The sequence below is a fragment of the Petaurus breviceps genome, unplaced genomic scaffold (assembly GCF_028583685.1).
Source record: "Petaurus breviceps papuanus isolate PSGF00001 unplaced genomic scaffold, PetGlider_PUasm1.0 37, whole genome shotgun sequence".
Taxonomy (NCBI): domain Eukaryota; kingdom Metazoa; phylum Chordata; class Mammalia; order Diprotodontia; family Petauridae; genus Petaurus; species Petaurus breviceps.
The window spans coordinates 59,953,911-59,977,657 of record NW_027186296.1 but is presented as its reverse complement, the minus strand read 5'-3'; the positions used below and the strand labels follow the sequence as shown (position 1 = coordinate 59,977,657).

Below are 23,747 nucleotides of genomic sequence, written 5' to 3'. Positions count from 1 at the left end.
GGATAATAATAGCACCTACCTTCTAAGGTTATTGTGAGGATCAAATAAGATAATATTTGTAAAACTGTTTAGCACAGTGCCTGGCACATAGGTCACCCTATATAAATGCATGCTCTCTTCTTTCTTTCCTTTGTGGATCTCTCCAAGATCTAGCATAATGCATTGCATGTAGCAAGTCCTTCACAAATATTAAAGGTGGGGGGAGGGAAAGAAGAAGGAAGGAAGGAAGGAAGGAAGGAAGGAAGGAAGGAAGGAAGGAAGGAAGGAAGGAAGGAAGGAAGGAAGGAAGGAAGGAAGGCGCTCATAGATAGAAGGGAATTTAAAAGATCATCTCTATCATTGTCTTTGTCAGCACTGACTTTTATATAGTTCTTTAAATTTACCAATATTCTTTACTTTATCACCTAAGAACAGGTGAGGGAGGTGCTATCAATATTATTATCTCCCTTCTTCAGATGAGAAAACTGAGGCTCAGAGAGGGGTAATTGAATTGTATGCAATCATATAGCTAGTTTCTGAGGTTGAGTTTGGATCTGGGTCCTCCTGAGATCAGATAAATTATCTTTATCCACACTTGCCAGCTGAGGCAGCTAAGACCCAGAGATTTAAATGATTTTCCCAAGATCACACCATCAGTAAGTGATGGTCAAAAGGAAAGAACCCAGATCTTCTATGTCTTTCTATTCTGTCCCATTGCCATTTTTCCCCATTTTGTAGGCCTAAGTAGGAAATGCCTGCAAGGCAGTATATTTCCATACCTTTCCTCCGAGGTAACATAACTTTTTTTTTTTTTCTAAATGGAAAGGGTAGTCTGTTTATACCAGACCTTTTTCTTAAAGCCTTAGCATGTTGAGTCGTCATCATGGAAGACATTTTGGCAAGTAATAATTAGTGCATGCTCATGCTAGGTGATACAGTGCATAGAGCACTGGGCCTAGAGTCAAAAAGACGAGTTCAAATGTGGCCTCAGATACTAACTGGGTGATCCTGGGCAAGTCATTTAACCCTGTTTGCCTCAGTTTCTTCATCTATAAACTGAGATAGAGAAAGAAATGACAGACCACTCCAGTATCTTTGCCAATAAAACCCCAAATGGGGTCATGAAAGGTCAGAAACAACTAAACAACAACAAACTGGTGCACATCCACAGTGTATTCTCAAACAGGTTCTCTTTGGATATATACCAAATTTTACCTTAAAACCTTTGGTTTTGAGGTAGCTAGGTGGTACAGTGAATAGAACACCAACCCTGGAGTCAGAAGGACCTGAGTTCAAATCCAGCCTCAGATACTTGACACTTACTAGCTGTGTGACCTTGGGCATGTCACTTAACCTCAATTGCCCTGCCTTCCTTTTTCCAAAAACTAACAAACAAAAATCTTTGGTTCTTCCATCATGAGGTAAAGATTGGGATGAGGGATGAGTAGGAAGGAGAGTTTTGAAATTAGCTAGCCTTTGAACCAAGTTAATGGTATCAGTAATCAATGAGGGACCATTGATTCTAATGCTTGCCATTTTATAGAGGAAGAAACAGGACCAGAGAGTTAAGTGACTTATCCAGTCAAAGATGTAAGTAGCACAGTCAAGTTCTTGTGCCTTCAAGTTTAGCATTCTTCACTGCACTATGCTCTCTCTTACCATTTGTTATTGTTTAGTTGTTTTTCAGTCATGTCTGACTCTTTGTGACCCCGTTTGAAGGTTTTCTTGGCAAAGATGCTAGAGTGGTTTTCTATTTCTTTCTCCAGCTCATTTTACAGATGAGGAACTAAGGCAAACAGGGTTAAGTGACTTGCCTGAGGTCACACAGATAGTGTCTGAGGCCAGACTTGAAGTCATTAAGATGAGTATTCCTCAGTCCAAGCCCAGTGCTCTATACACTGTGCCACCTAGCTGCTCTTATATTTTACATTATATTTAAGAAGGAGAGTAAAAAGAGGGTCTGGATTTAGGACTGGATGTTTGAAAATGCTTCCCTCTAATATTTCTAGCTTCAACATCAAGGTTTTCCCTTGATAATGGTCTCTCATATATAATGCCTGTTTCCAAGGAGCTAAAAATGTTTAATGCTTTTATAGACATTGTCCTTAAAACCACAGGGGAAGGAGGTGGGAAGCAGGTGGCATCATCGCCATTTTACTGAAGAAGAGACTGAGTCTAAGGGTAAGGTATTTTTTCAAAGGTCACATGGCAAAGTTATAGAGAGAGCTTTTTAGAAATTGTACCTCCTGACTCTCAGCTATGAGGCCATTTATTAGGTTACTTTCCTGTCTGGAAAGTTTGCCAAACTGTTTTCCTGACTTCAGTTTGAATAAATTGATTCTTATGGTAACTGTTCATTTAAACAACCCTGCTGGTACAGTACTTATTTGAGGGTTACTTGATTTATCAGCATCAATTAACATTTATTGAGCTCTCAATGGGTGTGTTGTACTATGAATACATATCAGGGAGTAGGTGTGATGCTGTAAGCTCTTTTAGACCAGCATGGTAGGTCTTTTATATATATATATATACTCCAACAGAAAGCCAATCTATTTTATTTTTAATTGAGGATATTACGATTTTTTATTTGATCTCTTATATTTGCACCAGAATGTCTGGGTGCAGTTTAAACCTATGTTTATGCAGTGTGTTTCAGAGACCCCTTAGCTTGGTTTTTCTAGTGATCAGCCCTGCCCACAGACCTAAAGTTTTTAACCTGGAGTCCTTGGATCAAAAGTTATCAAGGGATAGATTGGGGGGGGGGGAGTCCATAATCCTAAATGGGAAAAATTATATCTGCAATTTTGCTAATATCTAACTGAAATTTAGTATTCTCTTCAATTCTTTAAAAAATTTTCTGAAAAAGGGTCCATAGGTTTCATCAAAGGATTCCTTGACACAAAAAAAGTTAAGAACGCCTGCCTTGGAAGGAAGGAGTGAGTACAATGATCCTGCAGACAATTTCCCTTGAGTTCTTCCACTGTTCCAGTTTCTAACTCCTAGCTAGCTAGCATTTTGAATCTTGGCTCTGCTGATATGTGAGTCAGCAAATAATTACAAAATACCCACTATGGAAATAAGAGATACTTTAAAACTCTGAATCATGGTCTTTATGACAGAAGAAGTTACAATTCAATTGAGGGGTTATAGTCCACAAAACATTGGTTTATGTGAGCCCTAGGCACACTGCTGTACGGGTTATCCATCCAACTGTATATCATAATCTGAACAATAGGCACTCTATTAGGTTGGTCTTTCCTGAGTGGATTGTTAGAAGGAATTCATGTAAGTGATTGTAGTTTTTGTTTGGGGACTCTGCAGTATTCCCAAGCTTGCTGTAAACAGCAGAGTTTCATCTACAAAAAAGAGACTCATCAGCATTACAATGTCTGGCACATAATAAGTGCTTTTTGATTGCTTGATCTATGGGTAATCCATCTTTCATTTCACCTCTGCATTGGATAACTTCCATTTTAAATATTCTCCTTAATAGTGTCAAGTAACTTTGGTGGGCATGTATCTCCCTTGCTTATCAGAGGATTGATGAACAAAATTCTCTCTCCTGTTGCATCTTTCAGGGAACCTTCTTAGAATTATAGAATATAAGATCGGGAAAAGACCTAAAAGAACCTTTTATCCAGTTCATATTTGACTAATAACACTTTCTATAACAGCTACCACCAACAGGTTGGACAGCTTCTGCTTTAAGGCCTCCAGAAAGGGGGACTCATCACCCCCTTGCAGTAGCCACTTGCTTTTTTGATACTTCTAATTCCCAGGAAACTTTTCATTACAACGGGGCTAAATCTGTGTTTGCAACTTTCACTCATTGTTTCTTTCTGTGCTCTGGGGCCAAATAAAGGAAGTTTCCCCCTTCCATGGAGCAAAAACTTGCAAATTAAGTCTTCTTTTCTTTGCACTGGATATCCCCAGTTCCTTCAACCAACATACATTTGCTATGATTTCCAGGCCTTTCCCTAGCCTGCATAGCTTCTCACACTCTCCTCTATCTTTGTCTTTTCTAATAGAGGGACGTTTTGATCCTGTATGAGCCTAACATTTTTATAGTAGACACATCACTGGAGGACAACCTTCAATGGTTTCTTTAAAATTCATAGAACCCAGTTCATAAAGACATATGTCTTAAGCATTTTGTGTTTCAGTCATTTCAATTGTGTCTGACTCTTTTGACCCTATTTGGGGTTTTGTTGACAAAAATACTGGAGTGATTTGCCATTTCCATTGCCAGCTCATTTTATGAATGAGGAAACTGAGACAAACAGGGCTAAGTGACTTGTCCAGGGCCTCACAATTAGTAAGCATCTTGGGACAGATTCTGTCTCAGAAAGATGAGTCTCCCTGACTCCAGGGTCAGCCTTCTATCCAGTGTGCCACCTACATAGGCATGACAAAATGGGCATGAACAATGGACTTGGTCTAGAAAAGTATAGGGGTGGAAAGCAGGCTGTATAGAATTTAGAAAATGGTCTAATGCCATCAATGACCCTGAAAATCAACCTAAAAGAAAAACCCTTCTTTTTAACACTGATAACCTTCCAGTGATACTATTTGGCTATGAATCATGGAGCACCAAAGAATCAGGATTGCAGATCACTCAAAGGACAATAGAAAATTGCAGGGAGGGGGGTTAAATTGACTGTAGCACATTACTTATAATAATAAATAATAATTATTAATTAATTAATTAAAATAATTAATGATTACTTATTAATTGTATAATATATTATTATACAATAAACAATGAAAGGGTAGCTAGGTGGTAGAATGGATAGAGCATACGGCCTAAATTCAGGAAGACATCTTCCTTAGTTTAAATCTGGCCTCAGACACTTATTAGCTGACTGACCCTGAGTCACTTGACTCATTTAACTCTGCCTCAGTTTCCTCATCTGTAAAATGAACTGGAGAAGGAAATGACAAACCACTCCAGTATCTTTGCCAAGAAAATCCTATGTGGGGTCACAAAGAGTCAGACATGACTGGAAAATGAATGAACAAAACAATAAAAAAATATACCATCAAACAGACGCATGACCAGAAAAAAAGATGATAGGCCAATCATATAGTGAGAGATTAGGATAACAGATAGCACAAAGACTTCATTGGTACCCATATAATGGTGAGGCATTTAGAAGGAACCTCTGGCATATTGAAAGGGCTCCTTGTAGAAAATTTATAGGATGATATGAAGAAGGCTGCACAGGAAGAAAAGGCATACAAACTACCTTGTTGGAGGCAGTACCTACCCACATAAGATTGCAGATCCTTTAAAGAAAGAGAAGTTCTAGGCATTGACTAAACTACCAAGGGTAGTATAATTAAGCAAATGACACAAGATAGGATACCATTAAATGGAGAATTATGTGCTATGGACTATACATTGTGTAGGGGTCAAAGACAGAAAGGGAGATGGTGAGGACTGGAGAAGTTAGGAAAGACTTCATGAAAAGTAGGACTTGGGCTAGCCTTTGAATGACAGAGAGAATTTGGATGCAATTGAGGATAAAACAAAGTGATCAAAAGGGAAGGGATTCCAGGGAAAGGGAGAAACAGGAATGGAGGAATGGAAGCAAGAATGAGAAAGAATTAGGAACAGTTATACCTGGTTAACCCTGAAGAAATATTCTTGGGAATGGTGCGAAATAGAATTTAATAGATAAGGTGTGATCAAGTCTGAAAACTTGGTGGAAGCTTTCACACGATCCCAGAAGTTGAGATCTGGAAGAACCCCCAGCAACCATAGTATTCATCCTATATCCAAAAAGTTTCTCCATTATTACATATCAACAAGTGACAAGCCTCTGCTTGAAGACTTCCAATGATGGCGAGCCTACTACCTCTTGGGGTAGTTGGATAGTTCTACTTTTGGACTTCTCTAATTGTTAGGAAGTTATTCCTGACCTTAAGCTTAAATTTTCATTAGCATATTACAATTTCAAGTTTTATAATTGAAAATAGAGAATTATTGGAGAATTTTTAATGGAAGAGTTACTGTACTATTAGCTATTTGACTGCTGATTTTGACCACCAGTTTTTCCCCAGAAAATGAACTTTTTAATCTGATCTTTGGTTCCTAGCTTCAAGACCTGGCCTTAAGCTACACTCCTGGCATTGACTTAAATGCTTTTGCTTCAGGCTATGACAGGAAAATCTCTGACACTGGAAGATGAGGAGGGGAAGCAGAACATTTATCCATTTGGATTTTTTTAAACAATAAACTCTAAGGATAAGGAACACACATATTTCAAAAGAAAAAAAAACAAAACAGTAAAGGGCTTTATTGAAAGGATCTTGTACAATAAAGTAAACATTTATTAAGCCCCTACCAACTGCCTGGCACTGTGCTAAGCACAGGGAATATAAATAAAAAAAGAAATACAGTCCCTACCCTGTAGGAGCTTACAATTTAATGTGGGTGAAAGGAGATAATACACAAAAGGAAGCTGAAAAGTAGGGGTGGAGGGTAGTACCAGAGAAGCATGAAGAAGATCTTGATAGAGGATTTTTTTCTGCCCTCTAGTCAGAGAGGCAGAAGCAACTGGAGATTCTGATGAGATGTAAATAGCAAAACTGAAGCAATCTCCACAATGTTGAGTTTCCTGGTGATGAGGTAAAATATCTTAAGTGGGGCTTGATGAAGATGATGATGGAGTTGAAACAATCATAGTAACTCATCAAGCAAAATCCATTAGATTAGCAAAGCCTATGAAAAGGTTGTATGAGGAAACTCTCCAAGTAGGAATGGACCAGGGTCATATATTTTCCTTTTGTGTGTATGTATTTTGTTTCAATTTTTTTTCTGCTTTGTTTTTTCTGGTGGTGTGTCATTTGTACGGTCTCTGAGATGCTGTAAGAACTTAATGAAAAAAGTTTGTTGATTGTTTTCTTATAATTTGTTACCAAAAGTCCCATTTGGAAAAAAAAAACTTTTTCTCTGCTAAGAAAGGAAAAAAATTATTAGTTGGGCTGGCCATCTTCCTTGACATGTTGGTCAGAGAAACAAGGGAAATAATCCATATCTTCAGGGACAAGAAGATGCTGGTGACAATGTCAGTGACTTAGCTCGAAGATCAATCCTAGAACCCTGAGAGACTGGAGCATAAGATTAAAAAACCAAAATTGGAAAGAATTGGCCCTGACTGTATATTTTGGGCCCTTTTGACTTGAGATATCCCTGCCCACAATTGCATCCCCACAAGATGCTCTCTAACATGACAAGATAACATACTGCATGTGTATATGTGTGCATGACATGCATGTGCATAGTACATATATGTATTATGTATGTGTGTATATACATGTATGTTAACTGAATCATCTTACCCACTCTTGTTGTTTTGGCCATGATAATAACTAATATAGAATAACCTTAGCGGCTGAGTGAGATGAGAATTAATCATGCACAAGTGACCAGATCAGCTGTGTGGCTTTCAGAACTAGATCACTAGCTCTGGAGTTAGGCAACTTGGTTCAAATCATGCTCCTGATATTTATACCTGTGTAACCTTGGAAAACTCCCTTACTTTCTCTGCTCCTCAGTTTCCCCACATGTAAAATGAGAGTGTTATTCTTGGTGTCCTCAGAAGTTAATTTCATCCCTATGTCTAGGATGAAGGCCAAGTCCTTACTCCTCAAAGCAGTTATAATATAAACAGGGCTATCCTGGGTCTTTGAAGATATTCTTATAATTAGTTGTGCACCATAATAGATATTTAGATTCATAATGAAGACATCCCTCCTGAGCCACATTTTGGGAAAAAAGAAATCCATTCAAGAGCACTTGTCTTGAATTGATTTTGGCATGGAAGTCCATTCCACATTCTCTTGATGGTTTCTGCATCTTAGCCAGTCATATGGTTTCTTAATGTTCAGACACTTATAGGTTCTTCAGGGCAGTGGGGAAAGAACTATACACTAAAAGATGTCATTGTGTACAATTCTGGCCTCATTAATCAAATATCAATTGAGTTTCAAAATCTCCCACATGGATAAATAAATCATCACAATACAGAGCTTTCTTTTAATATAAAGAACCAGAAAAGAGATGAAAATAAAACATATAGTTGAGAGAAAAAAATCAGAAGGAGATGGTGATGAAGGGAAAGGGTATGGTGTCTATTTCATTGAATTTATTCAGATATATACAACAGTCATGCAATTTGGGTTTACTTATTGCAAATTCATTTTTTTGTTTTGTTTTGTTCCTTACCTCTGCCTTTTCCTTGTATATCTTTTACCAGATGACATAATGCCCTGCCATCACAATCTTCCCATAAGTAAAATAAATACAGTACAAATCTAGCAAATGTAAGGAATGAAGAAAGAGTAAAGATACAGATATATATATATGTGGCATTTGCAAAGTGAATGAAGATTATGCAGCCCAAAAGAAACAATGTAAATATTGGGCCTTATATTGAGATTGTTTAGACGAATTCTTCCATCTGCTGATATTTTTTTTGTATTTTTTTTTTAAGCAATCGGGGTTAAGTAACTTGCTCAAGGTTACACGGCCAGTTATTTCTGGGTGTGGTGCTGAGTATCTGAGCCCGGATTTGATCCAGGTCATCCTGACACTGGAGCTGGTGCTTTTACTCGCTGAGCCACCTGGCTGCCCCTAAGCAATTGGGGTTAAGTAACTTGCTTAATGTTACACAGCCAGGTGTTTCTGGGTGGGTGCTAAGTGTCTGAGCCTGGGATTCGATCTCCAGGTCATCCCAACACTGGAGCCGGTGCTCTTACTCACTTTGCTACCTGGCCACCCCTCCATCTGCTGATATTAATTAAATACATTGCTATTTAACAATTAATAGAAAGCCATTTGCCAGGAACCAGGATCAAGAAAATAATAGAAAACTTTTTAATAAGCATATATTATTTATAAACTATTTTACAGTTTAGTTATACAGATGGGTTGGCATGTGAATCAGAAAACCAGTGTGGAAATCCCCAGCTCAAACATAATCACAGGGGAAAATATTTGCCCAGATAATAGAATGATCATTCTACTAAGATGCACTAACAGAAACTTCTATTTACTTAGGAAAGAAATGGTATTTAAGCACTGCTCTTTATAGCAATCTAGGAATATTTTTTAATTCATTGTTAAACATTCCCAAACTAGAAAAAAAAAACTCCTCAGTGTATTATATTTGCAATTTTAGTGTTATTTTTCCCCATGTGACAAGTGCCATGGATGAAAAATAGAGAAGAGAAACTAATCTGAGGGGATCCTGGAGTTTTTGTGAAGTTGCTATTATAATGTTAATTTATCTACTTTGTATTCAGCCTGGCCTAAGATAAATCAATAGTTGTGTTTTCACTCCCAATGTAGAAGATGTTTTTCTTTATATTCATATTTTATCGAAGAGGCTGTGTTATTTAAAAGCTTTCATTGCAAAGTTGGAGTCTTGGGCTCTCAAGTGACTCATCTGAACAGAGGGGTTCTATCCATTGTCTGAGGTTCTGTAATTAGTCCTGTATTTCCACCTGCTCAGAAAACATCTCCATCTAGATAACCTGCTATTATTTCACCTACAACATGTTAAAATCTCTTTATTTCTATGCTTAAGTAAACTACCCTCATCCACTATCCCATTTCTATCAGTGGTGCTACCATGTTTTTAGCATATAGTTTCTGTTCACCATGTCCAGAACATCCTCCCACCTTCCTATCGCTTACCTAGAATTAAGTGAGGCAGAAAAATAATCCATTATGTGAACATTTGCTAAGAATGGATTTTATTGAGTATACTTACATTAAGCTGAATAACTTGGACATGAGAAGAACCAAAAGTAATGGTAATGTAACTGAAGACAAGTTCATATTACAGATATTAATAGGAAAGAGGAATAAGAATTTATTAAATGCCTTCTATATACCAGGCACTGTGCTCAGAGCTTTAAAAATATTATCTCGGAGTGGCTAGGTGGCACAGTGAATAGAGCACAGGCCCTGAAGTCAGGAGGACCTGAATTCAAATCCAGCTTCAGACACTTAATATAAACACACACAAAAACCTAGCCATGTGACCTTGGGCAAGTCACTTAACCCCAATTGCCTTACCTTCCCCTCTCAAAAAAATTATATATATTATCTCATTTGATGTTCACAACACCTCTGGTAGGTAGGTGCTATTATTATCACCATTTTACAGTTGAGAAAAGGCAGAGAGTTTAAGTCACTTGTCCAGGGTCACATGGCTAGGAAGTTCCAGAACTAGATTTGAACTCAGGTCTTCCTGACTCTATATCCAAAGCTTTATCAACTCTTCCATCTAGGTGCCTGTGGCTACAGGGTCTACTAGGGCCTGAATCTGTGATTCATTAGTATAGGGAACTCCCAGGGGAGGAAATTCCCTTTTCTAATACTGGTTGGAAACTTTTCTGTACCTTATAGACTACACTCAGCAAATTGCCTAGAATAGTACAGACATGAAAAGCCAAAAAGAAAGAAATGCAAGTGGATGGCAGGGCTGATGATTTACAGACTTTCATGAGTTCTTGCTTTATTTCTTTGGGGATTTCTATTCTAAGCACCAGAAAATGCATCAAGGAGTTAACAGTAATGATGCTAGTTCTCACCGTCTGGGTGAGATTGCACTTTGAATTTTACCATGGGCTTGCTCTACTAAAAGAGAAATGTCAAGAATCCTTGTCTTAAGCATTAGAGGAAAAGCAGCAGCAGTAAATGTAAAATGGGAAGAATGTTTTGTGGTCAATGAATGATGTCTTCATCTCCTCTTAATCTAATGCCAGTTCATGGTTAAGCAACCTTATTTCCTGCTACCACTGCAGCTTAAAAGTTTTTTTCACTCTGTCTATTCTTAACTAGCCTACATTCTTGGTGTCTTAGTGAGCAAGCTGCTCTTGCGTAGCTAGCCAAAACTCCTTCAGTGGACCCATGACAAGTGGTTTGATTGTGTGTTGGTTGCCAGAAGAATAAATTTTGTTAAAGGATCCTATCATTTCATATAGTAAGTCAATCTTCCAGCAACCTCATTGTCTTGAGACCAAAGCTTTAGATGCAGTGAACATCAGTGAGAAACTGAGTTTTTATACTATAGTCCCTTTCTCTGTTCAACAACTGAGGAAGCATTTGTTCGAAACATACTATACTGCATGGCTAAGTGGTGCAGTGGACAAAGTACAAGGCCTTGAGTCAGAAAGACTCGTCTTCCTGATTTCAAATCTGGCCTAAGACATACTAGCTGTGTGGCCCTGGGCAAGTCATTCAACCTTGTTTGCCTCGGTTTCCTCATCTATAAAATGAACTGGAGAAGGAAATGGTAAACCACTCCAGGATCTCTGCCAAGAAAACCCCAAATGGGGTCATGAAGAGTTGTACACTACTGAAAAATGACTCAACAACAACAAGAAAGACAAAAATCACATATTATTTTCTATTTGAGAATGCTGTTAATGGTGAAACATAGAATCTTTAATGATACTAAAAATTTAAGGATTAAAAAATGACAAATGTCTTTTTTACAAATGGAACAGAATGAAGATGCATCTATTCAACACTCATGGCTGATATTTATTTGTAATAACTCATGTTTCCATAATACTTTAAAGTTTAAAAAATGTTTTCCTAGGGGCGGTCAGGTGGCTCAGCAAGTAACAGCACCGGCTCCAGTGTCGGGATGACTTGAGGATAAAATCCAGGCATAGACACTTAGCACCACACCCAGAAATAACTGGCCGTGTAACCTTGAGCAAGTTACTTAACCCTGATTGCTTTAAAAAAAAAAGTGTTTTCCTTAAAATTATCCTGTAAAGTGGAAAGTATAAGTATTGTTACTATGGTTTTAAAGATAAGGAAGCTGTCTAGGGCTGTATCCCAAAGAGATCATGAAACTGAGAAAAAGGACCCACATGTACAAAAATATTTATAGCAGCTCTTTTTGTGGTGACCAAGAACTGGAAATAGAGGGGATGCCCATCAATTGGGGAATGGCTGAGCAAGTTGTGGTATATGAATGTAATGGAATAATATTGTGCTATAAGAAATGGGGAACAGGCAGACTTCAGAAAAACCTGGAAAGACTTGTATGAATGGATGCTGAGTGAAGTGGGCAGAACCAGGAGAACATTGTACACAGTAACAGCCAGAGTGTGCAATGACTGATTTTGATCGACTTAGCCCTTCTCAGCAACGCAAGGTCCTAAAACAATTTCAAAGGACTCATGATGGAAAATACCAGCCACATCTACAGAAAGAACTATGGAGTCTGAATGCTGAGCTCAACAGACTATTTTCTTGTTTTGTTTTGTTTTGCTTTCTTTCTCATGATTCCCCCATTCATTATAATTCTTCTATGCAACATGACTAAAATGAAAATGTGTTTGATAGGAATGTATGTGTTCGGCTATATCAGACCGCATGCTGTCTTCAGGAGGGAAGAGGAGAAAATTTAAAATTTGTGGAAGTGAATGTTGAAAACTAAAAATAAATAAATTAACTAATAAAAAAAGAAAAAAAGATAAGGAAGCTAAAACTCAGAAAGGGGTTGACTTGCCCATACTCACAGAGGCTGAAAGAGAGGGAAAGCATTATGTAGCAAAAAGGATAATGGATTTGTAGTCAGGGGACCTGCGGTCCAATCCTGTCTCCACTCTTTACTGCCTGTGTAATGTTGGCCAAGTCACTTAGCCATTCTAGACATCAGTTTTGTCAACTATAAAATGACCTGGAAGGTCCCTTCCATCTCTCACTCCACCATCCCTAATATTTGAGATAAAAATTGGATCTAGGTATCTACTGACTCCAAATTCTTCAGATCCTTTCTCATGCTATACTGGCTCCCTGTAATTTCTTTTAGGAAATATTTATTAAAGACCTGTCATATACAGAGCTGCTAAGTGCTGTGAATATAATCAGCTCAAGCAGGATTTGCCCAGAATATTAAGAACAATACTTTTTCATCTTATTCAAAGCATCTTATCAAATCCATAATGACCATGGGTGGATAGCACTGTCACCTTATTGTGTTCATGGAATAGTGCATCTCTTCTTGTCAACTCTTTTCAGAAAAAAAAAACTGAAAGGGAAATATGTCTTTTATTTTATAAAGCATCACTCACCAGAAGCACCTAGAATTTTCCCATTTATCTCTCCTACTGTAATAGTTGGGTTTACAGTTATTCTTGAGCTTATAAGTCAGTCTTACTGTTGAAGTAGCTTCTCAAAGAAGACTCAAATTTGAGACTTGTGAACTGAATTGTCATGGAAGGAAAGAAAATACAGTTCCTGGGTGTTTTCTGACCCTCTGTTAGATTACAGACCAATTACCATAGCTCCATTCTTATGTTTAATTACATTTTAATTGCATTCAGAAGAGTGGCTGTTTGGAACTTCAAGGGCTAATTTACAAAGTTTATTGTAAAGAACTGGTATCCTATGGTGAAAAGATTCTCTCCTACTCTCACACCATGCTGCCTCCATTGTGGCCATTATTTCTACCTCCTCTCCAGAGGAACCTTGAACTCCACCCCTAGAAGGAATATGGGTAATGATAAGGCTATGTGAGAGAAGTAGGCAGCCATTACCCCCTTCTGGCAACCACTGCCATTCTCAGGACAGTGTATTTAGCCTAAGTAAAGTGAAAGAAAGAAAGAAAGAAAGAAAGAAAGAAAGAAAGAAAGAAAGAAAGAAAGAAAGAAAGAAAGAAAGAAAGAAAGAAAGAAAGAAAGAAAGAAAGAAAGAAAGAAAGAAAGAAAGGAAGAAAGAGAGAAAGAGAGAGAGAAAGAGAGAGAGAGAGAGAAAGAAAGAAATCCCTCCCCACCCATTCCCCCCAAAAAAGTCCCACTGCACTCTGAGGGAGAGAAAAGAAGCAGCACATGTCAGGCACCATTGATTACTATCTCTCCTCAGCCTCCAATGAGAACAGCCAAGGACCTTGAACTCCAGAGACTTGGAAACAGCAAGGAAAACTCCTGCAAGTGCTACAGCCACAGTTAGTGAAAACTCAGAAGAGAAAGTTCCTGCCACCAATGTCAGATGGCTCAACATCAGAAACTGATATGATTTTAGCAATGGAAATGACATTAAAGAAGAAACATTACCATCTGCTTTGCTGCTGCACCCTAAGGACCATGAGATTTTTCCATCTGACTTGCAGTTAAAACCATCCATGTGTACTGCTTCTCCATTAAAGCATGAGGTCCTTGACAGCAGAGATTGTCTTACTTTTCCATTTGTACCCTCAGCACTTACTAACCACATACTAAGTAATTAGTGACTGCTTTTTTTATTCATTCATTCATCTTGACTGAAACCAAGTCTCCATGACACCTCCTGGACATCTCCATACTATCTATGTCCTGTGTATGCCCTCTCTTTCTCAGTCCCCTTTATGTGTTGATCTTCCCCTATGAGAACAGGAACTCTTTTTCTTCCTTGAAACATTTAGAACTTACCTGGAACATAGTAAGAACTTCGAAAATTCTGTGTGTATGTGTGTGTATATATTCATACATATGTACATATATATATATCAATCTATATCTATGTATATCTTTCTATCATGTGTCTATCTATCAATATCTACCTTATCCGTCTCTCAATATCTATCATCTGTCTCTATTTACCTATTATCTATCATCTATTGATCTCTATCTTTATTGATCTCCATCTCTATCCATCTATCTCTGTCTCTCTATTTCTATCCATCTCTCTGTCTGTTTCTACTTATATCTATTTATCATCTAACTATCTATATCTAGCAATCTCTATCTCTTGATATCCATCTATCCCCATATGTACATATTTACATCCATTGCTTTCATTCATAAACAAATGTTGTTGCCTTGACAACTTAGAATACACTGCTAAATTTTAAATCTAATGGAGGTGGTCTCTCTATTAGTTATGCATTTCCTTTCCCTTACTGCAATCAGGAAATTAGGCGCTTTGAGTTCTCCACTGAGCTGCATTTCTAACTAAATGTGAGATTCATTCTGACCTTATCGCCTAAGTACTTTTTCCTTCATAGACACTTCTTTCTGTGGCAGTTCAGTACTCACAGAAACCTGAATGTGTAATCAAAAAAGGGTAATGAAAACATGGCATTTAAAATAAAAATTCATTTGCTTCTATAAGTGTTCTTTCCTCTAGCTGTTGTACAAAAATAAGCAGTAAATCAGTATTAATGGGCAAAAAAAAGAGGCCCTCTTTGCATTCATTCTCACCATCCATCTTTTCCTTTTCTAACTCCTTAATCTAAGTTTAATTGTTCCAAAGAATTTATAACAAAGTAAAAAAAAAGGCTACATCCTCAATTCTCCCACTTTAATTAAGTCTATGAATCAATAAAATGAATATTCATTTAGAAACATTTATCAAATGTATACTATGTTGAAGACTTTACACAAATTTCTCTAAGGGACATAAGAATAAATAAGACATGAAATTTGGAGCTAGAAAGGACCTTACAGACCATAACCCAATGTCCTTGTTTTACAAATGAGGAAATTAAGACTCAGATATTAAATGATTGCTCAAGGTCATAGAAGAAGTTAATTCCAAAGCTTGGTTATGAACTTAGGTCTTCTGACTCCAAAGCCAGAAATACTTTCCTCTGTCTCACACCACTTATATCCCTCCCTTAAAGACAATATGGAGTCATATGTGGCATCCTTTCAACACTGTTCCCATCTGCATATTCTGTATTTCTTTGTTTTGCTTGATTTTAAAGGGCAGAAATGAGGTGTTTTCTACACAGAACACTATGTAAACTTATTTACTAAGTAACCTTATTTCCCTTCTTCTTTTGCTTGGGAAGTTGCTTTAAGTTTCACTGCCAAAGTCTCTAGACTCCAACTCTTTTTCAGGCATAGGGCCTGATTTCCAACTTCCTGGGAGTTTGAGAGTTAAGGAGGTTGATTTCTGTGGTCAAGGAAGCAGGGAAACTGCAAATGTCCCAGTTCCCATTTGTTGAAATGAAAATCTATAATGTTTGACATCCTGTTGTATAGTTTAAAAAAAAGTAGATCATGTATCTGAAGGTGCTTTGCAACAATTAAAGCATTTTCCAGATGACACATTGGCTAGAGTGCAGGTCTAGAATCAGAAGACATCTTCCTGAGTTCAAATTTGGTCTCTGACACTTACTAGCTGGATGACCCTGGACAAATCATGTGACCTTGTTTGCCTCAAATTCCTCATCTGTAAAATAAGTTAGAAAAGGAAATGGCAAATCACTCCAGTAGCTCTGCCACAAAAACAAAACAAAACAAAACAAAACCACATTTGGGTTCATAAAGAGTCGGACATGACTGAAATGACTCAACAATAACATAGATGTGAATGTGAATGAATAAGGGAGTGAAAAAGTATACATGATTCACTTTTTGTATGCAAAACATTGTGCTAAGCACTGGGGATACAAATATAAAAAGCAAGTCTATGCACATGAAGCTCATATTCTAAAAGGGGAACAAAACATATACAGACATTTCAGCTTTTTTTTTTTTCAAATGGAAACATCCATTGTTTCTTAGGCTTCAGTGGCAAGGTAGATGGCAATACATCTTCTTTAATGTCATTTCTATTGATAAAACCATATCTATTTTTGATGCTCAATCACAGAATGGGTACTTAATATTTGTTGACTGACTGGTTGATTGATTTGACAGTGCCAAGGACTTTCATACAAGGAACTTTCTTTTCCTGATCTTCAGCAGCTGTGGCTGCTGAGGAGGTCAGGCTCACAGCACTCACAGGGCAGAGGACAGGTTATACCTCCACAAGTGTTGCTCCCCTGGACAATGCCAGAGTGATAGAAGGGGGTGGTCTGTGAGAGTACTATTCTCAGGACTCTTGGTCTCACCTATCTGTAGTTTGTATTAACGGGTATGAATGACAGGTCTTTTCTCCAGGTTTGAGAGGGAAGGAGATAACCATAACCTAGCCAAATGTTCAAACTACTTTCCCTTAAAAAATAGTTTTACTGAAGCTTTTGTTACTTGATCACAATCATTTGCAGAAATACTCCCACAAGTTGGCGGCTAGGTGGTACAGTGAATAGAGGACTGGCCCTGGAGTCAGGAAGACCTGAGTTCAAATCCGACCTCAGACCCTTAACACACTTACTAGCCCCGTGACCCTGGGCAAGTCACTTAATCCCAATTGTCCTGCCTTCCCTCCTCCAAAAAAAAGCAAAAAACAAAAATGAAATACCCCCACACCAGCATCAAAAAAGTTAACAAAGAAAAGATTAAGCAAAACCAATGAACATAGTGGCTGCCTTTGGCAAGGTATACAAAATTCTGAACCCATAATCTACTTCTTTACTGATAAAAAGGAAGCTATGAATGTACCTTTCTGTTATTTGACAAAATTAACGATGCAAAGCTTTATTTTTCTTTTGGGGATGAATAGTGAAAGGTAAAGAATTAGGGATCTAATGTTTGAAAGTGTCATTTGAATGCTTAATAAAATAACCATCCATTAAGAACTTGATAGGAACTTTCTTCCATAGGTAGAGAAAGAATTTAAATTTTAAATAAACTTCTTTCTTGAAATCAATTATTCTGGTATCTCAGGTGAAGAAAGGCATTGGGATTAGGTATTAAAAAGTAAAATTAAAAATTAAAATTTAAAAGTAAAATTTTAAAAATGTATAGCTAATATTAAATATTCAAAGCATCACAACATGTATGTAGCTCAAAATTGTCTTTATGTAACAATTTATTCCAATGGTTTGCATTTAAATGGTGTGTTGAGATTTGAAAAGTGCTGTATAAATGTTATCTCATTTAATCCTCATGACAAACCTATGAGGCAGGCGCTATTATTATTTTCGTTTTGCAGATAAGGGACCTGAGGCTGAATGAGGTTAGGTCACTTGCTCAGGGTCACATAGTTAACTGAGACAGTATTTAAACTCACATCTTCTTGACTCCGGATTCAACATTCTAGCTGCCTCTTTATGAAACAAGATACTGCATATCTTTTAGGTGGAAAAGAATAAATAAGTTAGCATGTCAGAATGGGAGAACTTGTATAATATCATGATTTCCCTTTAGACTTACTCAAACATATTTTACCCTCCCAGATTCTGCTATTATGTCCTCCAGTAGGTCAAGTGTCTATTGACTATACCATTTTGATGTAGAAGAGAAGTAAAAGCTATACAAAGATTTTCCATTTAGAAGAATAAGGATGAGAGATAAATTTATATGGCTATGATTATCGTAATATAGAAGGGAAGGTCATTTACACTCTACTGATGATTAGGAAATGAGATAGGGCATTGAAGGAGTATAGAAAAGTTTAGAAACTACCACTGTGGAGAATGCTCAAAGAGTGAACGAGATGAATAAAAAAGATTATTTAGATGGCAGAATTCTAGAAAGACAGATTTAGGCTGAATACAAGCCAAAACTTCCTGGCTGAAGTTTGGTAATATAAATAAGTCCTCACACTAAGTTGCCCTAACCATAGACTTTTTTGAACAATATACAAACCATATGGGCATTGTCAGGTTCAGGAATACTCAAAGAGAGTATATGATATTCATTATCATCTTCAGGGCAAACCACCATGTTACTCTCTGTCCCAGAGAAATGAAGGTGCTCGTGAAACTGTTACCAGAAAATGAGCTATCCAGTTATACCCCAATCCATACTCGGCCCATAGATTCTAGGATCTGCTATAGTTTTATCCTGAGTTAAACACAGAGAGCTAGATCATCAGATAAGTCTAAACATAGGTGTTGGACATCATGGCCCGAACTCATGGGAATGCATCAAGCACTGTAGCTGCATACATAATACTCTTTCTCTCATATCTGTACTTTAACACAAGCTGTACCTGATACCTGGAATGGACTCCCTTTCCCCCTCCATTTCTTGGAAACCCCAATTACCTTCAAGAATCAGCTCAAGGTCTATCTTCTGCATAAGGCCTTTCTTGAGTCACTCAACTGCTAATGCCTTCCTACAACATTTCCCTTCTCTTTCTTATGTTTTGTATATTCTTATACAAATAAATACTATCTCTCTCATTAAAATTTAAGCTCTTTGAGGGCAAGCATTATCTCATTTTGCCTTTGTATCCCCAGCAGCTAGCGCATTACCTGGCACATAGTAAATGCTTAATGGATGCCAGTTAAGCGATTGATGGACTGACTGTTGTACTCTTTCCTCTTGGCAAAATGGGTCCTGTTATAACTAGTTTGAAGCTAACAACTAATACTGTATAGACTAGAATCACAAGTTCTTTGGTGAGTTTCCTCTCACTGGAGGTTTTTGAACAGAGCTTAGATGAAAGGTAAATTCCAGTTCCTATATATAGAAGTTGGACTACATTCCCTTGAATGTCCCTTCAGACACTGAGATTTTGGGTCTTCTCTTGACCTCCTACTCTTCCCAGACACCATGACCAACCACTTCAATTTTACCCTTGATAGAGCTAAAAATTTACTTATCACCTTAACCTTCTGCCAAATTATAGGTCAATCTCCAGCCCTGGGGCATCTCTATGGTCTGATTTTTTTTCTGCTCCTGATTCTAAACTGATGAGTATTAATAAAAAGGAAATCAGAAAACCATATTTTCTGGGCCAAAATTTCATTCTATATTATTTCAGCTCGCCCTTCACTACCATATGGCAATCTTTTTATGCATTTCTTCTTCATTCTTTGAGCATTCTCCACAGCAATTATTTCTAAACTTTTCTATACTCCTTAATACCCTATCTCATTCCCTAATCATAGCCATATAACTTTATCTCTCATCATCAATCTTCTAAATGCAAAATCTCTATGTAGCTTTACTTTCTTTTCTATATCAAAATGGAATAGTCCAGGGATGGGAAACCTGCGGCCTTGAGGTACACATGATCCTCTAGGTCCTCAGCTGTGGCCTCTTGGCTGAATCCAAATTTTACAGAACAAATATTTTTATTAAGGGAATTTGTTCTGTAAAGTTTGGATTCAGTCAAAGGTCCACACTTGAAGACCTAGAGGGCCACATGTGGCCTTGAGATTGCAGGATCCCCACCCCTGGATAGTCAATAGAACACTGGTTTTTTTAGTCCTAAAAATGAGTTCAAATATGACCTGAGAAACTAATTAGCTGTGTGTCTGCGGGCAAGTCATTTAACTTCTCTAGGCCTCAGTTTTCTCATCTGTAAAATGAGGATATTGAACTCAATGTCCACCAGATGTCCTCTAGGTCTATAGCTCTGATACTATCATGTCAGTATCTTTACAATCCTTCCTTCCTTCCTTCCTATCACAGATGTGTTTCTCCTTTTCAGTCAGTTAGTCAATAAATTTTTATTAAGTACTTATTACATGCCAGGTACTGCGTTACATGCTGAAGATTCAAAGAAAGGTAAAAGAGAGTCCCTAATTTCAAGAAGCCCACAGTCTAATGGGGGAGACAAGCTATATGCAGGGTAATATCGAGATAAGCACAGAAGATACAAGAGTGAAAGTTAATTTTCATCTGTACTTGATTCTCTTTTTTTTTTTTTGTACTTCCTCTGGGCTCACCCTAAATCGGTGACCCTTTCTCTTATACCTTTAATTTCTCCAAATCTACTGACCCCATGCCTCTATCTATATATATTTTGTTTCTCTACCTTGGGAAAAACAACTCTTTTGTCTCCCTCTCCACCACAACTCGACTAACGCTGCTTTTTGCAAGGTCACCACTGTCTGCTCACTCACAAGATCCAATGGCCTTTTCCCAGTTTTCATTTTCCCTGACCTTTCTGTGGCAATCAACATTATATATTGCTTCCTTCTTGAAATGTTCCTTTTCATGGGCACTTGTGTATGACATTGAACTATTCTGATTCCTCATCTACACCATAATATTAGTATAATATTCATGTGATTTATTTTAGTTGAACAGTTCAACAAACATTAATCTTTTACAATGATCTAGCTCTAAATTCATGGTCATAGTATGATGTTACAAGGCCCCAGATTCTGTTCTCACAAAACTTACAATATAAAGGGGAAGTTTATAATTCATTATGCATCTACAGAGGAAAAGGCAGCTAGATAATGTGGTAGAGAGTGCAGAACCTGGGGTGAAGAAGGTGTGAGTTTGAATCCTGCCTCAGAAACTTAACTGTGTGACCCTAGGCAAGACATTTAAATGAAGCTATTATTACTAAAAACAGTTCCACAAACATTAATGTTTTAGAATGATCTAGATCTAAATTCAGTGGTGATAGCATGATGTGATAAGGCCCCAGATCATGTTCTCATGGAGCTTATAATCTTTTTTTTTTAATTTTCAGTTTCAAATTATCTCCCTTCCTCCACTCTTCCCAGTAGGGAGGCAAGAAATATGATATGAATATGATACCCATTATATGTATGAAGTCATGCAAAACATTCTTACATTAGCCATGTTGTGGTGGTGAGAGGCAAGAAAAATAATGAAAGTGAAAAAATATGCTTCAATCTGCAATGCAGAGTTCATCAGTTTCCTATCTGGAGGTAGATGCCATTTTTCATCAGGAGTCCTTTGGAACTGTTGTGAATCATTTTATTGATCAGAGAACCTAAGTCTTTCACAATTGATTATTGTTACAATGTTGCTGTTACCGTGTACAATGTTTTCCTGATTCTGCTCACTTAAGTCTGCATCAGTTCATGCAGATCTTCCTAGCTTTTTCTGAAACCCTCTCCCTCATCATTTCTTAAGGCATGATAATATTTTACTACAATCATATACCACAACTTGCTCAGTCACTCCCCAATTGAAGGGCATTCCCTCAATTTCCAATTCTTTGCCACCACAAAAAGAACTGTGGAACTTATGATCTAAAAGGGAGTATTTGTGACTCATTTTCTAACTATATAGGAAGCATCCATTTCTAATGTGTAGGGGCACTTGAGCACATCTTGAACTTTATGCTTTACATAAAAGAATATTATCATGAGCATGAAGCAAATTATTTGACTCCTCTGTCAATGAATTAGGTCAAATATTTATTGTGTCTACTCTTTGCCTAAGAATATTCTAGTTGTTGAAGGTGGTATCCATTAGAATATGGGACCTACTCAAAACAATTAGAGAATAAAGTAATCTAGTATATAATTAAGTGCAAAATTGTGTGGTTTAGATTATAAGTGATATAAAAGCTATCAATAAAAAAAAATCATCAGAACAAAAGACATCAATTTGATCTGGAGGCCATAAAGCTTTTACAAAAGAGATAAGACTTCAACAAGGGAGCATGGGTAGGGTCAATTTGTTCAAGAACAAGGCAAGAAATTTTACTTGGAGATCCTGTACCTTGATTCATTTGAATCAGGGAATTTGAAACAGGGAAAATCATCTAGAACTTGGGAATAATTGATCAAAATAACAGCTTCAAATCCTTTTGAGTTAACTTGATTTTGCAGACCAAGTATTATTTATTGGTTGTTAAAATGACATCATAAAACTTTGGTACCTTAACATCATGTACTAAATTATGCTAGAGACTCAGAATTTAAATCTCATCTGTGTGAAACATATAGGGACAGTTGTGAGCATCTAGCTTTATAGATAGCAAAACTCAGGCTGAGGAGATACATACATTCCTCTTGGAATAGGATTCAATCCTCCTGTCTCACCATTCAGTGTTCTGTTACAAAAGGGCTCTAAATTACTGATTCCCTCATAAGTTTTCTCAACATTTTGGTGCTTGCTAATGTTCTCCCTATGTGAGAGCAAAGCTAAATCAATTGTTGAGGATTGCCTAGGAACATTGGTGGCCCTGCCATTTGTTTAACAGGTGCCATGTGCATGGGAAACTAATAAAGGGAACTCTCTAAGTGAGTCCTGGGCCTTCTTTGTCTATATAACGTATAACTGTATATAAAGTAATAAGGCTGATTATACAAGTCACCCATGAAAATTATTCATCTTATTATAGTTACATTTCTTGTATATCCCTCTCAGGAAAATTACATTTTTTTTTCAAATTGTTAGTTCTACCACTCTTCAAGCTGCATATTTCATTTGCTAAACCAAATTATGTGATTCAGTGCCTGCCTATATTATATCTCCATATTAGAGGCACCTTTGCTAGTGTAGCTGATAGATTGAATTCTGATCAAGATACTGCCTGACAAGAGCATGAGGCAATGTTGTTTTGTTTTTTTTATCTCCTAAAAGAAATTAATCAGTGAAGACATAGGCACTATTTTCTCTTTATTAGTCATCCCTGTCTTTCAATTAAACATTTCACTAGGTAGATATGTTGTTCTAATCTACCAAATAGCATGGAACAATCATTGTACAAAAAAATTCTTTCATTACATTTTGTCTTTGAATCACTAACACGTTGCTCAGCACCTTACACAGAGTAAATGCTTAATAATTTTTTTTAATTGAATTAATCATGAAACCAGCCCTGGGATAGTTAAAGTTGAAAGAGGAAGCTTAGACTAGAGAAACAGAAGTTTTTATTGGACAGCTGTATCTTTATCAGACAGAAACACCTCCCCTTCCCATCCCCCCACAAGAGGAAGAAAGGGTCTTTAGTATTGTTAAAATATTTCATTTGATCCTCACAACAACCCCAAGAAATAGATGCTATTATTATCCCCATTTTGCAGTTGGGGAAACTAAGGCAAACAAAAGTTAAATGACTTGCCTAGAGTCAGTCAACTAGTAAGCATCTGAGACCATATTTGAACTCAGGACTTGGCCTTGGGAATCAATCAGTCAATGAACAATCATCTAGTATTTACTTACTCAGTATTTGCTATATACTAAGTACTTAG

General features: G+C 37.2%; 1 protein-coding gene and 1 pseudogene across 2 annotated transcripts in view; both read left to right on the top strand.

Annotated features, from left to right (window-relative positions):
- SLCO3A1 (solute carrier organic anion transporter family member 3A1) overlaps positions 1-23,747 on the top strand; it is a 355,744-nt gene that overhangs the window by 134,298 nt on the left and 197,699 nt on the right. The gene's annotated exons all lie outside the window — the stretch shown is intronic.
- The window catches only part of LOC138169239 (cytochrome c oxidase subunit 5B, mitochondrial pseudogene), a 64,525-nt pseudogene continuing 41,069 nt past the window's right edge, over positions 292-23,747 (top strand).